Below are 13,794 nucleotides of genomic sequence, written 5' to 3' on the forward strand. Positions count from 1 at the left end.
CACTTCACATATTTCTGTTTAGTGCATTGGTACTCTGTTAAACTGAAATTAGAGAAGTGAAGTTTTAAAACTATTTTTTCTCTCTTTGTGCTGAGTTACATCAGAGATACCGTCCATCTAAATGGATTATTGCTGTTCAATAAGTTTTTCAGAAAGTGTATGAATACTGTGATCAACCCCTTTGTCGAGGTCTTTCATACAAGTTTGTTATAATTAAATCAGTGCCCAAAGCACACTTCAGTTTTGCTAACCGGTAGTGCCTGATCAGAAGGCCATGGAGAATAACACAGAGTACATGGGTGGTCCCTTCGAAGAGAAGCTGATCTCCTCATTTGGGCCTATCCAAAGACTCAGTGACTGTAAATTGTTTAATCTGCTTGGAGAGCACAGAAGCTATTCAATTATGTTAATCAGTGGTTCTGCATCATCACAGAGTTGAGCTATGCTTTTCTTGTTCTGTTGGAGAATATTGTCCGTAAATGTATCATAAATGTTTCATTTTCAAATGATGTTGTTTTATCTGTACAAGCCCTAGCCATAGATCAGGATCCCCCTATAATAGGTGGTCCACAAACAAAGTCCTGAGTGTCTTAAGAGTAAGACAGCTGGCAATAGATGGACACAAGCAGACTAATGGGGGACCACATGGGAGAGCAATGAGAGGAATATTTATCACCAAGAAAAACCCCTGACAAAAAAAAAACCAAAAAACTCCAAACAAGTGAAAACAAGTGGAAAAACAGCCCAGGTCTCAGCAGCACATCAGCATTGTGGAAAAGTAAGTTTGAAGGTGGACAAATCTCTCTTGTAAGTGACTACAAAGTGCACTGTATTGTGTGTGTGTGTGTGTGTATATATATATATATATATATAAACAGTCTTTTCTGTGTGTTTCACCCATCTTTCATTTGTTTTGTCGCTGTGCTGTACAAGAACTACCTTGTTCTTTCCTGGATGTTTATGTCATTTCAGTACAACTGGTGCTTGCACAGCAAATGACCCCATAGCAGCGATGGTTCACCGCTCTCGCTGGCTCTTTGCTCTTCTTGACCTACTCTCGTTTCTCCTTTCTACTCAGAAAGCAGCTTCTTGCATCAAATCTACCTGAGATGCATCAGGATAACTTTTCTCTTACCTTTTAAAACCCTTTCCAACCCTTTATGGTTGGGGTTTTGTAGTTTTGTTTTGTTTTGTGTGTGTTGGTTCCCTACACCCCCTCCCCCGTCTTGTTCTTGTTCATTATGGCCATTCATTTTCCTCCTATTTCATCTTACGGGTTGGTATCCAGCCCAAAGGATACATGCATACAAATCTGTCATCTTTGCTCAAACTTTTAATTTTTCAAGGAGATAACTTTTTCCCATATTATGGGATGAGTATCTTCTGGTTGGTGTCTCTCTCTTCTGTGCCTGTGTTTGTAGGCTTTGAGTCCTCCTGGGTCAGGACTTAATCTGGAGTTGGGCTTAATGATGGGTACTTTAAAAAAAAAAACAAACAGAAAACTAAACTCAAAAAACCAACCTAGCAACCTGTTAACCAACCCATCAATAAAAGTTGAAAAATATTTAAGATTGCCAGAGGCTGGGTGAGAAGGGGAGAGTTGAGGGCACTGAGGTAAGAACTTTATTCCCCAGGTCCACTGAAAGTGGGAGAGCACATCAGCTATGCTGATGGCAGCCACTATTCTTCTGGCAAACTTCTTGTGCTGGTGCTATAGCCTGCTGTATAGACTGGGGGCAATGCTTGGAAGCAGGACTGGTCCCCTCCTGGGCAGGAGGGGAGGTTTTTGGGCAGCTACGTCACCTATGGAGGAGAGGGCTCCCAGTGCAGCACTGCAGTGCAGCAGCAGCGGGAGCAAGCAGGGAGAGGCAAAGTGTGATGCTGTCTGGTCAGCAGCTGAGATCAAAATTAAAATGAAAAAAAAAAAGGGGGGGGGGGGGGGGAAGACAGTGTTAACAGTTTAATGACAGCCAGGAGGTTTTTGCAGAAGTCTGGAAAGTTTATGACGTTGTTGGTAATAGCATGCAAATCCTCATGCTTAACAAAGCTTTAGTAGGCTATCAAGTGACATTAGCTACTGACACGGTGCTTAACTCTTATGCCATATAACATGTATAGCTGAACAAGAAATGTAGAAAGTAGGCTTCTTAAGTCACTTTTTTGGCTGAAAGTGCCATCAAAGAGGTTAGATGTTTGCCATTTTTTTTTTGGTCTGCATTACTGTGTATGTAAGGATATCTTCAGGCAAGACTGACTTGCTGAGGACTGGTTCCACAGCTGGCCAAGGCGTTTTCTGTGATGTGCTGTAATGGTTTGGTCCCTGTGGTTCTGTGGTGCCAGTGCTTTGTGTGCTGGAGCTCCTGGTATCCTGCGAGGCAGCCTCTGCGCGGCTGCGCTTCAAAGCTTGTTCCTTCCCCTCAGATTCACGCAGCAGCTGGGGCACTGAAATTGAATCCCGCTACGTTGGAAGTAAAAGGTCGGTTGTGGACTGTTTTTAGAGAAAACATCACAGACAAAGAATTTCCTCAAGGAGCCCTGGACAGGATTTGGTACTTCCGTGCATCTTTGGGGGAGGGAGCGAGTGAGAGAGGGGAGGCAGCGTCGAGCGTGCGAGGGCCAGCATGTAGTTCAGGGATTGCTTAGATTTTCACTGATGACAGCTTTGTTTTTCAGATGCACGATTTGAAAATGGGTCAAAAAACCTCCTAAAATTACTCAGTTTCAGAAGTAAAACTTGTTCTGGGGTAGCTGGTGGCTCTGCTGCATCTCTGGTTTTCACCTCCATTTTTCTGTGCTGTTCAGTTGTCTTATGCGCATGTGTAATTTCATTGGGAATTAGAAACTTGGAAAAGTTCAAAAGTCAAACTTTTCCAGAACATGACCTCCACCATCTCAGGCATGAGCAGGCTCTGGCAGATAGATATCTTACTTGGCAATTGCTTTTGCTCAGCAGTAACAAATGTAGCAAGGTACTAAAGAGCTTTTAATGCTCACTTTGAATAAGCTGATAAAATGTAATGGAAAGAAGCCAGAGGAAATTAATCAAGCGCAATTTGTTAAAGGTACTGCAGCAAATCACAGTAGTTGGAGTGTTACCCATCAGCCTTGTCCTCCCCTCCTCTGCAGCATGGCAGGGTAGGTTTGAGTAGAAAAGTGGAAATACTTCACGAGTCCGATGGTATGTATTTCTCTATGCAGTCTCCACCAGTCTTCGTCATCCTGTTACACTGACTTTTTGGCAGTGTTCTCCGAAGGCTTCGTGTTGTCAGTGGGGATCAGTCAGAGCCAAGTGCCCGGGTCACTCCTGTGCAGACCGCAGGAAGGTGTGCTGGTGGTGGCAGATGTCCCTCACCATGCTCTGTGCTCATAAACATCAGAAAAGATGTTAAGTGCCAAGCATGCTTTGCCAGGAACCTCTTTGGTTTTTACTTAATTTTGACTTGAAGGACAGGCTTTAGATGTAAATATTAAAGATCCTTCCACTAGTGGTCCTTGATCTGTGTCTGCATCTCCCTCTTTCTCCCCTGAGGAACTGAAGTCCTGAGCATTTTGTGCAAATGGTGTTTTCTCTGTGCAATTCTCTTCCAAGTCCGAAGTAGTTCTGTCACCTTGCAGACTGCGAGGGTAGAAGTTGTTTCCCCCATGTTCATGTTTCCCCCCTGTTCAGTCACTGCCATTAGGCATCTGGTTTAGCCTAGTTGCCCAGATGTCCTCTATCAGCAATGGTAGACAGATCTCCAAAGGGTGTTTCCTTCCACTAGTTACAGAAATGGGTCTCAAAAGAGGATAAATTGCTGTCTGGAGGTGGTTGTCTTTTTCCTTGTCTACAGAGGGAGCCTTGGACCGTTATCTTTAGCTAAAAGTGTTAGGATAGCTAATGTTAGGTGAGCTGAAATACACCCTTATAGGACAAATCGAGAAGTTGAGGTAGCCTTTTTTCTGCATTATCCTCCTCTTTATTGAGGAGAATGATGCAGAGAGAGTCGAACAAACAAACCTCAAGGGAGTGCTATAGTTGCAGTGTCTGATGTGACCCCACAACAAGGCCTGAGTAAAGGATAAAGGTTTCTTGAAAACTCAATTTGCATAATATGCAAGGGATGGTTATTAAATCACTCAGGCACTGAGGTAATAGCATGTGAACATGTGCGTGTAAATCTCCTTAGTCACCCTTTTCTTTCCTTTTTGCTCTGAATTCCTGTCTTTTTCCATGATTTAGTGGAGTTACTCAACAAAATACTTGCTTTTTTTTTTTCTTTTTTTTTTTTTTCTCTGAATTTCTTCCCCACTCCTTCTGATCTGTCTCTTTGTATATCAGGCTTATTCCCTCACATTTTCTCCTCACCCACCTGCAAGTGTATTCAGTCTTAACTGGGAAAGGAACATGAAATGGTCTTCCTCTCCTCCCTCTGAAAAGTTTATCTGGCAAGTTCATGAATTTCCTTTATTCCCAAGAGCAGCTCATAAAGGATAGATTTCTTCTCCCATGTGCAGCGAATGTGAGGCAATTGCCAGAGCATTGTTCTTCTAAATAGCTTATTTTTCTCTGTGGATGGGCCCTCCCCCCCCATCCAACTATTTTTAGAGCACTGATTAAGTGATAAATTAAGTTCATGTTCAGGCTTCCCTGACGTACCCAGTAAGGTAACCCAGTACCAGTTGGTCAGTGGGTTTGGTATTCTGGGCAGAGCACCAGCAAACTAATGCACAGAAGCTCAGATGAAAAATGTAACCCAGGTTTTTCTCGGAGTCTGTGGGGAAAGCCCTAGCCCATCCCTTTTTCTGTGCAATGTCACCAGTTTTCAGCTGGCCTGGTTTGGGTGGCAAGGAGCAGATGGGTCACTATGCTGCAGTGGTTGGATCAGCGTACATGGAATCATAGAATCATAGAATGGCTAGAGTTGGAAGGGACCCTAAAGATCATCTAGTTCCAACCCCCCTGCCACGGGCAGGGACACCTCCACTAGAGCAGGTTGCCCAAAGCCCCCTCCAGCCTGGCCTTAAACACTTCCAGGGATGGGGCATCCACAACTTCCCTGGGCAACCTGTTCCAGTGCCTCACCACCCTCACAGTAAAGAATTTCTTCTTAATATCTAATCTAAATCTCCACAGGGCTCTGCAAGGGTTTTGGGGGGAATCTGAATGCGCAGCTGTAAGAGGCGGCAAGCCAACAAGCTCTGCTGAGCCTGACATTGCTGGACACCCTCACACAGCAAAATGGAGAAATGAGACCTCTGGAGACCCATTGTCACCTCCTGCCCAGCTCCTCCAAGGCGTGAGGTACGTGTTCCGTGCTTCTCCAAGCAGGTGGAGATTTTGGTGTGTAGGCTTGGCCAGGCTGGAAAGCCTGACTTGCTGCCTCCCTGAGGAGGAACTCTTCTCCCTTTCCCTTGTTGGTTGCAGCTGCGTGGCCTCCCAGCTTGTCCTCTTCCACCTCCTCCTGGTTTGGGGTGGAGCAGGGCCATCTTCCTGTTCAGGGAGGGAGGCTCCTGCTTACACTGGTTGCCTGGCAACCGGGGGTCAGCTGACCTGCTGGTTTACCTCGTGGAGGGGTGGGCAGGTCAGGTGACCCAAACTGACCAATAGGGTGTTCCATCCCATCTGCCATGACCAGTATGAAAAGCTGAAGGATTCAAAGGGTCAGGTTGCCTCCTCTTTGAGGTTGCCTCCTCTTTGAGGTTGCCTCCTCTTTGAGGTTGCCTCGTCGATGGGCTGCTCCTTCAATGGCTCTCTTTCTCTGATGCCTGAGGAAGATCCTGTCAGTTTGTCTGCCTTCAATCCCTATCGGTGTGGTCCAGAATCCAGTTCTCGTTTCCTCACTGAGACCGGTCTGGAACTTACTCACAGAAAAGCTAAAACCTGTGAAAATGTTCACAGAAGTCAGTTAGCAGCTATGCAGAAGACTCCTCTCACAGGGTAGCCCTAAAGCATTAGGGTAAGTAATGGAAGGTGTTTACCTGTAAGCACAAGTTGAGGTTGTTGCGCTATTCAGTTGGGTTTCTCTCTTTGCTGTGTGCAGGCCAGATGCTTTAAAATACTATGAAAGGATTTCTTCCCATGAGTTCTTCCAGGTGTGTTGGGGTTATACTGAGTCTAAGGGCTCCATCTGCTTTTCGTTTATGCATTGGGCTCTCTCTCTCCAATTTGCAGTTCTATACTTGAGGATCTTTGTATTGCTTTTCTGGTAATCTGACTAGTGAGTTTTCCTTGTCATGTGGCAACCTATCAGCTCTGTTTGGTTTATTTTTGTCGGGGATCTGCAAATGGCTCATCAAGGCTAGAAAAGACCACTTTGTAGTGGCTTTCACCAGTCAGCAGCAACAGGCTTGGAAAGATGGCCCAGATCTCTCAGCTGGTCAGGCCCTGATGTGGCCAGCTTCCATGTACATGGCACCCCACTAGTCTTCAGCAGACAGATGTTTTCCACCACGTTTTCAGCTCAGTGCTGGCAGACCCAGACCCTTATCCATGTCTTACAATGGTCACTAGCTCTGTCGTGGTTCTGTGTAGGGCTTCAGTATGAGATAGGATGTCAGAAACAATTTCTGTTAGTGTGGGGCCCAGGTACTCTGAGGTGCTTATAGTCAAGTTGCTATTGACCAATATGCCCAGACTGTATAGCAAAACAAGAGGAAGAAAGTGCTGTCCACAGTTGTCTTAGTCCAGCTTGCTTTATAAGATGAGAATAGTTTAAGGGTCCTTTTTCGGTTGGAAGGAGTATGAAGGCCTGTACAGCCATGAGATAGGTGACCAGGATACTGTGCCATGCTGCTGTGATGATGACTTTCTGGCATGAACATCACAGCTGCTCTTCAGACCAGTTCCATGTCCAGTTCCTTCCTACTTCCTGACTTCTCCCGACGGATCTAGAACTCTCTTGGCTTCTTGGACTTTCTTTCAGTGGTGCATTCCTCAGTCTTTTACCCTTAGGAGCTCCTGCTTTCTCTTATATACCTCTTCCAAATGCCTTGATTCCCTCTAGAAGGAGGTTTTGGAAGGCTAAAAGATGAAAAATTTGGAACACTGTGTTACCAAATACAGAGTGCAGGCAGAAAGCTCCTACCCAGATGAGTTATACTCCCTTTCAGTGGCAGCAGGAAAGCTTCAGAGAGTAAACACCTAAAAGTCAGACAGGAGATGGCAAAGAGTGATGGGTTTGGACTCCAGGCCTGTCCAAGTCAAACAAATATGTTCAGCTGCTTCTCCATAGTAAAAATGCCGTCTCCATGTGACGTAACGTTGGATTTTGCTTGGCCACCTATATGTAACAACTCTATCTTAAAAATGAACAAAGTGCAAACCACACAAAAAAAAAAAGTATTTAGAGCTAAAGGGGGCCTACAGGAGAGATAGGGAGGGACTCTTTATCAGGGAGTGTAGTGATAGGACCGAGGGGTAGTGATTTTAAAAAGAAGGAGGGGGGATTTAGGTTGGATATCGGGAAGAAATTCTTTACTGTGAGGGTGGTGAGGCACTGGAACAGGTTGCCCAGGGAAGTTGTGGATGCCCCATCCCTGGAAGTGTTCAAGGCCAGGCTGGATGGGGCTTTGAGCAACCTGCTCTAGTGGGAGGTGTCCCTGCCCATGGCAGGGGGGTTGGAACTTGATGATCTTTAAGGTCCCTTCCAACCCAGACCATTCTATAATTCCGTCTCCCTGAGTCCATCTCCCTGAATCTGTCTCCATTACTATTCCTTATTTTAGTGTAATTCCCCCCTTTTCCTCATCAGACTCTCCCTTTGCATCCTCAGACCACTGATGGCAGAAAAGTAGGCTGTGCTCCTGCATCGTGACAGCCCACATATACTCAGTACTGTCTGCTAAGGGGATATGCTGGGAGGACACTACCCCTGAGATGCTGCTGGAAGATGTCACTTTGTGGGGAAGCGGAGTGGTCCTCTTAGGACCTTCCGGAAGTGCCTTTCAGAAGTTCTCTCTTGCGTGTGACCTCCGTACTAAGCATTTATGTGCTGTTGTACCAACATTTTTAGGAGAACTGTCATATATAAGCACTTTTGTCTATTGAAACCACCCACGTCTCTGATTCTGGACATAAGTTACGAGTTAAAACTTCTGAAAGCCTTTCAGTATTTTTACTTTGAGAAATGGGTTCCAAAACCTAGCAGCTTTAGCCACAGCTCTGAAGCATCTGAAGTGAAGAGCTGATTTGGAAAATAACCTGTGTGTACTGAGATGGTTCATATAGGTTTCTCACATAAATTCAGTTCAAATCTTTTTGTCTTATGAAGCCTCCTCTTGTATTGGGATCAGTGACTGCTATCGGAGCAGCGTGACTCACATCCTTGGTAATCTGATCCTGAAAAGGTGTGGAGTGGTCACGGGCCAAAAAAGCGTGTTGACTGTGCCACTTGATCCGTAAACGGAATTCTAGGTCACAGAATGGTAGGGGTTGGAAGGGATCTTCAGAGATCATGTAGTCCAACACCCCTGCCAAAGCAGGCTGGGCAGGAACGCATCCAGGTGGGTTTTGAATATCTCCAGAGGAGACTCCACAGCCTCTCCAGGCAGCCTGTTCCAGTGCTCTGGCACCCTCAAAGTAAAGAATTTTTTCCTCATGTTGAGAGAGAATTTCCTGTGTTCCAGTTTGTGCCCGTTGCCCCTTGTCCAAGCAAGCTGGGGCAGTTGGGGCAGGGCATGCAGCCATGGCAGCGTTGCTCTTTGGGCTTTGTCTGGAGGCAGCGCTGTCAAGTTGTGATGCATCACAGGTGCTTGCACTCTGTGCCTATCTGTGCATTGGGATGTTAAGCATCGATTGTAAAACATTCCCCAGTGATTTACGGCCTTGTTGGAGCATAGCTTACTGACACAGATGTTCTTATGAATAACTTACTGGTATGCATTTAAGTTTACGAAAGTTTATTTAACCTAAGGCATCTTCTTAAGTGTTCTGTAGTGTTTATCAGGCTGAATCTCCATCTCCTCCAACTCCTGGGTGCATCACAGGTGTTTCAGGTGCTTCTACTCTGGCAGGCTTTTCTTTACTGTCCCGATGGATTTTGGTGTGCCCCATAGCTCTTTGCATCTCTCTTGCTAGCCTGCCTCTCTAGAGTCTCCCTGCATTGGGGCAGAATAGCAGAAGTGTGAAATTTTAGGCTTGCTTGTCAGTTTGGGGGTTGGTCTTCAGGTTTTCTGGACGGGAAGGCTTTTGCTGTGAAGCAGCGTAGTGAGGCACAACAGCAGCACTGGGAGTGTTCCTGTAGCTTGTTGCCTCCGTATACGCTGGCTTATGTTTGGAAGGTTATCTCTGCAGTCATAACTTTTAGGTTTTCTTTTTTCTCATAAGGAAGATTAGGTTCTGCAGAACCAGATGACACTCGTGAAGGTTTCCTACTTCCCAGGCGTGGGCAGATGTGTGGATTTTTCAGATTTCATGTTCAAAAGAGATTTTTCTTTTCTTCTCCCCACCCCCCCCAGTCAAAATGAAAGTGAACATTCAGACTTGAGGGGGAGGAAATAATAAACCCACCCGTTTCTAGCCAGGGAGCAGACTGCTGCTTCTGCCAACTGTCCTCTTTTGAGAGAGCCAGCAAAGTCGTCAAGCCTATCTATTTTCATCCACTGACACAGTGCACGGAGGCAGCTGGAGGTGCAGGCATATAGCAAGCGAGAGAGGGAGGGAGGGTGGGTTTCATTTTTCCTTCCTTTGCTCCCTCAGCAGCAGAAATTTTTTTCTTGCTGATTGACAGCATCACCATTTCCACCCTGTTGAGGTTTTGGTAGATGAAGTGATCTGAAGGGGCTGGAAACATCTCAGTCAGAAGTGTTGAAGGGGCACTTCGGTGTTTGTCATCTAAAGAAGCTGGTCTCAGCCTCACATGCGTGTGGCTCAGTGTCAAGCTTCTGTGATGCCGTTGTTGAACTGATCAGGTCACCATGGGTAGGTGAAATGATGACCACTGAGAGCTGCAGGCAGGATCCTTGGTTTAATCAACACAATGGATATTTTTTTTGACCAAGTAAAGGTCAGAAATGCCAAGGCGTTGAGTCAGCATTAACTGACTCAGTCCTGCAGGAGATGATCAGAAAAGTGGTATTACCAGAAGTAGGACACACATAATTTATAATTTATCAGTATATAGGAAAACACATTTAATGTCCTGCTGTGCAATAAATGTATCCACTACAGGATCACAAAAGAGTGATAAGATGCTCTGCTTGTTTTTTAATGCACCTCTTTTCACCTAGTTAAAAAAAAGTTGCTTTTGTTCTTTATTGTTTGCTTAATCAAGAGCTTTATCTCATGTGCCTTGTATCTGCAGGGTTAGAAGAATGAATGACACATAAGATCCTGCCTTGAGGATTACATATTTGCCACCACAGCATATTTAAAGGTGTACTGTGAACTTCACATTGCCAGCAATTAGTGAAAACCGTTATTTCTGAAACATGAAAATACTAATTATTAACTGTATGCAGCCTGAAGGAGTGTGCTGGCAGCCTCTCAGCTGGCTTAGGGAAGAGGCAGAGGCTGTTTTGGAGGTAGGTACAGAAGCTATCTCACTGCGACATGTAGTTAATGGAACTAGACAGAGTGGTGGCATGACTGCGTTCGGGGGTCACGACGGTGAAGGATGCCATGATTCAACCTGATGTAGCAGGGGAGTCTTGGCAGGAAGCCGCCGTGTTTATAAGAAGCAGGGTAACCACAACTGCTGGCGGCCCTGAAAGATTCCACCGTGGCTTTCGTTATGAATAGCAGGCATGGCTATGAAAACCTGGGTTAAAAAAAAAAAATTGAATACCAGGGGAAGTTACCATGTGAGAGATACATGAGTTCTGCCTCCCAGTAACAACAAAAATTTCTGTTTCTACATGTGTTGCGGTAAGACAGAAGAGGATTAAAGAATTCCAAAACGCCTATTAATTTTTTTTTTAATATGAAATTGATGTTGGGGAGAAGTGGGGAAAGAGGAAGGCCACTGTTCTTTTGGTTTATTTCAGTAGCAACGGAGAGGATGGGCTTGCAGTCTGCTGCTTACTTCATTGGGTTAAAAGACCTCTCCTGTCAGTGGTTTTCTTATGTTGAAGATACCAAGTGTTGTGTGGGTTTTTTTTTTGGTTTGTTTTTTTTTTTGTTTGTTATAAAAAGCTTTCTGAAAATGGTAGGCTGCATTAGCCTGACTGTTGAAATAATGTCTCCTCTTAATCTTTTGAGTGCCACACAAGTACATCTTGCTTGCAGCCTGACCTGGAATTTAGATTGAAAATGATAGAGAAACTCCCAAGTTTTGCAGTGATTTTTATTTTGTACAAAGGATGCGTTTTTCTGTCTGAAGTGAAGAGAAATCCCTGGAAGTTACACACCTCAGTCAAGGTTGAATCTGTCCCACTGTGATGCGTGTTTTCTAGTGTAGGTAGATTGTATTTATGCATAAAGCATCAGAAGTGAAGTTCCCAGTCTTTGGCTATGGTAACAAATGAGGCATATGAGCCAGGATTTTTGCCTGACGTGTTATCATGAAATGGTTTAAATTGCCAAATATAAATTAAGAATTTTCGGCCAGGCTTTTCCACTGCCTATCTGCTTCTCCACTCTGATGGAGGGATGGATTTTGCTTTTAACCTGCTATAGTATTGTGCATAAGAAGTGGTGTTAGTCAACTTCAAAAAGTTTTGTGTTCTTTGTTGGCTTTTCATTCTGCTGCCTATTAATGTTTTCACTCATTCTAGTCTTGGCTATCTTTTTCTGGTGCGTTACTGTGAATGCTTAAAAGGATGCCGAACCTTTGTGGTACCACGCTCGGTCCTGCCTGTTGTTTCTTATGGAATCATAGAATGGTTAGAGTTGGAAGGGACCTTAAAGATCATCAAGTTCCAAACCCCCTGCCATGGGCAGGGACACCTCCACTAGAGCAGGTTGCTCAAAGCCCCATCCAGACCGGTCTTGAACACTTCCAGGGATGGGGCATCCACAACTTCCCTGGGCAACCTGTTTCAGTGTCTCACCAACCTCACAGTAAAGAACCTCTTCCTAGTATTTAATCTAAATCTCCCCTCTTCCAATTCAAAACCATTACCCCTCGTCCTGTCCCTACATTCCCTGACAAAGAGTCCCTCTCTGGCTTTCCTGTAGGCTCCCTTCAGATAGTGGAAGGCTGCTATGAGGTCTCCCTGGAGCCTTCTCTTCTCCAGGCCAAACAGCCTCCTCCTTCTGTGTGAGTACTGACTTTTAGGAGATCTCGGCCGTTTTATAGCTCTGAACTGGGCTTGTCTTGATCCTTATAGGGCTGGCTACCCAGTTGCCAAAGCTCGGTGCCCTGTGCTGCTTCTGCTCTGCCTGTGGCATCGCTCTTTGCTCTGCTCGCCACCCCCCCGGGGAGTCAGAAAAAGGACAGCCCGACCCTACTGCCCTCTGCTAACCTGCCACAAGCTGGGCCGATGAATTGCAGAAGTGCTATGGGTGAAATCAGTGCAGAAATGAAAGCACGGGGGTCAAGCCGGGGGGAGCGCAGGGTGAACTGCTGCACATATATAGTTTGGTTCTTAGTTGGTGCTTCTTGGCATCCTGTGTTGGGAGGGAAATTTGACGGAGCTTAGCAGACAGTTAATTCTGAACTTGACTGATGTTATCTTGCTTCCTCCGAGGTCAGGAAAGTGCAGGCTTGAAGCGTGTTTTGGTCACCGCTGGGGTTGAATTACAAGCATGGCATGTGGGTTGGGCAGGTGATGAACTCTCCAGCTGGGGAGGGAGGGAGGAACAAACAGCCTGAATCTGACTAGTTTGCACCTCGTTTGTTAACCGAGTAACTATATTAGCTCTTTTTGATATCATACCTTGCTCTTCTGGAGAGTAAGTCTTATGAGGAGCGGCTGTGGGAGCTGGGGTTGTTCAGCCTGGAGAAAAGGCTAAGGGGAGACCTTCTCACTCTCTCCAACTACCTGAAAGGAGGGGGTAGAGAGGTGGAGGTCGGTCTCTTCTCCCAAGTCGCAGGCGACAAGACTAGAGGAAATGGCCTCAAGTTGTGCCAGGGGAGGTTCAGGTTGGATATTAGGCAAAATTTTTACACTGAAAGGGGTATTAAGTATTGGAATGGGCTGCCCAGGGAAGTGGTTGAGGAACCATCCCTGGAGGTATTCAAAAGATGGCTTGACATAGTGCTTAGAGACATGGTTTAGGGATGGGGCTTTTTTATCAGTTAGGTTGATGGTTGGACTAGATGATCTTAAAGGCCCCTTCCAACCTAGACAATTCTATGATTCTTGCAGGGCATTTATATGCAACGTACAGTTACGGGTAGTCTAGATTGATGTTGACTTAGTGAAATGTAGCGGTTGCTTTCATAAAATGTCTTGATGGGTTATGGAGGTGATGATGGCAGTCCCCTGTCTTGTGATGTCTTTGTAGAGAATGTGGAATTCCCTTACATACTTTTTAATGTAGCTTTGTTTGGTGTATCGTGTAATGAATCTCTTGGGATCAGGGTGTTTAAGAACCCCTTTCTCTTCCTCTTTGATACCTCTGCTGTTACGATGAGAGAAATTACTCGAGCTGGAGTCCTTGTCACATTAAAGAACAGTTATTAGCAACACATTTTCCGTGGGGAGCTTTGGACTTCGGGCTTTCTGAATTTCCCCAGGCCTCTGTTTACAGTAGAGCACAGCACAAACCCCTTGTGCCTAGCCATCTTATGAACAGGGAGGATCACTGAGCATTGTAATTTGTATGCTAAGAAATGAATTTTGCAGCTGGATTGGTTGTTGTCTTTTGGGGAGTTTCTAGCTGCCTTCTTGCATTTGTAAATTTACCAGACAGGGGAAGTGCCTAAAACCATG

At 45.4% G+C, this 13,794-nt stretch overlaps 1 protein-coding gene across 2 annotated transcripts in view; it reads left to right on the plus strand.

Moving 5' to 3' along the window:
- Positions 1–13,794, plus strand: part of KLF12 (KLF transcription factor 12) — a 256,454-nt gene that overhangs the window by 24,767 nt on the left and 217,893 nt on the right. For both annotated transcript variants that reach the window (XM_074146471.1, XM_074146638.1), the window contains exon 2: positions 5,114–5,281. The gene's annotated coding sequence lies outside the window, so the exon portion shown is untranslated. The remainder of the gene's footprint in view (positions 1–5,113; positions 5,282–13,794) is intronic.

This window comes from Numenius arquata, chromosome 1, assembly GCF_964106895.1.
Source record: "Numenius arquata chromosome 1, bNumArq3.hap1.1, whole genome shotgun sequence".
In the NCBI taxonomy this organism is placed as follows: domain Eukaryota; kingdom Metazoa; phylum Chordata; class Aves; order Charadriiformes; family Scolopacidae; genus Numenius; species Numenius arquata.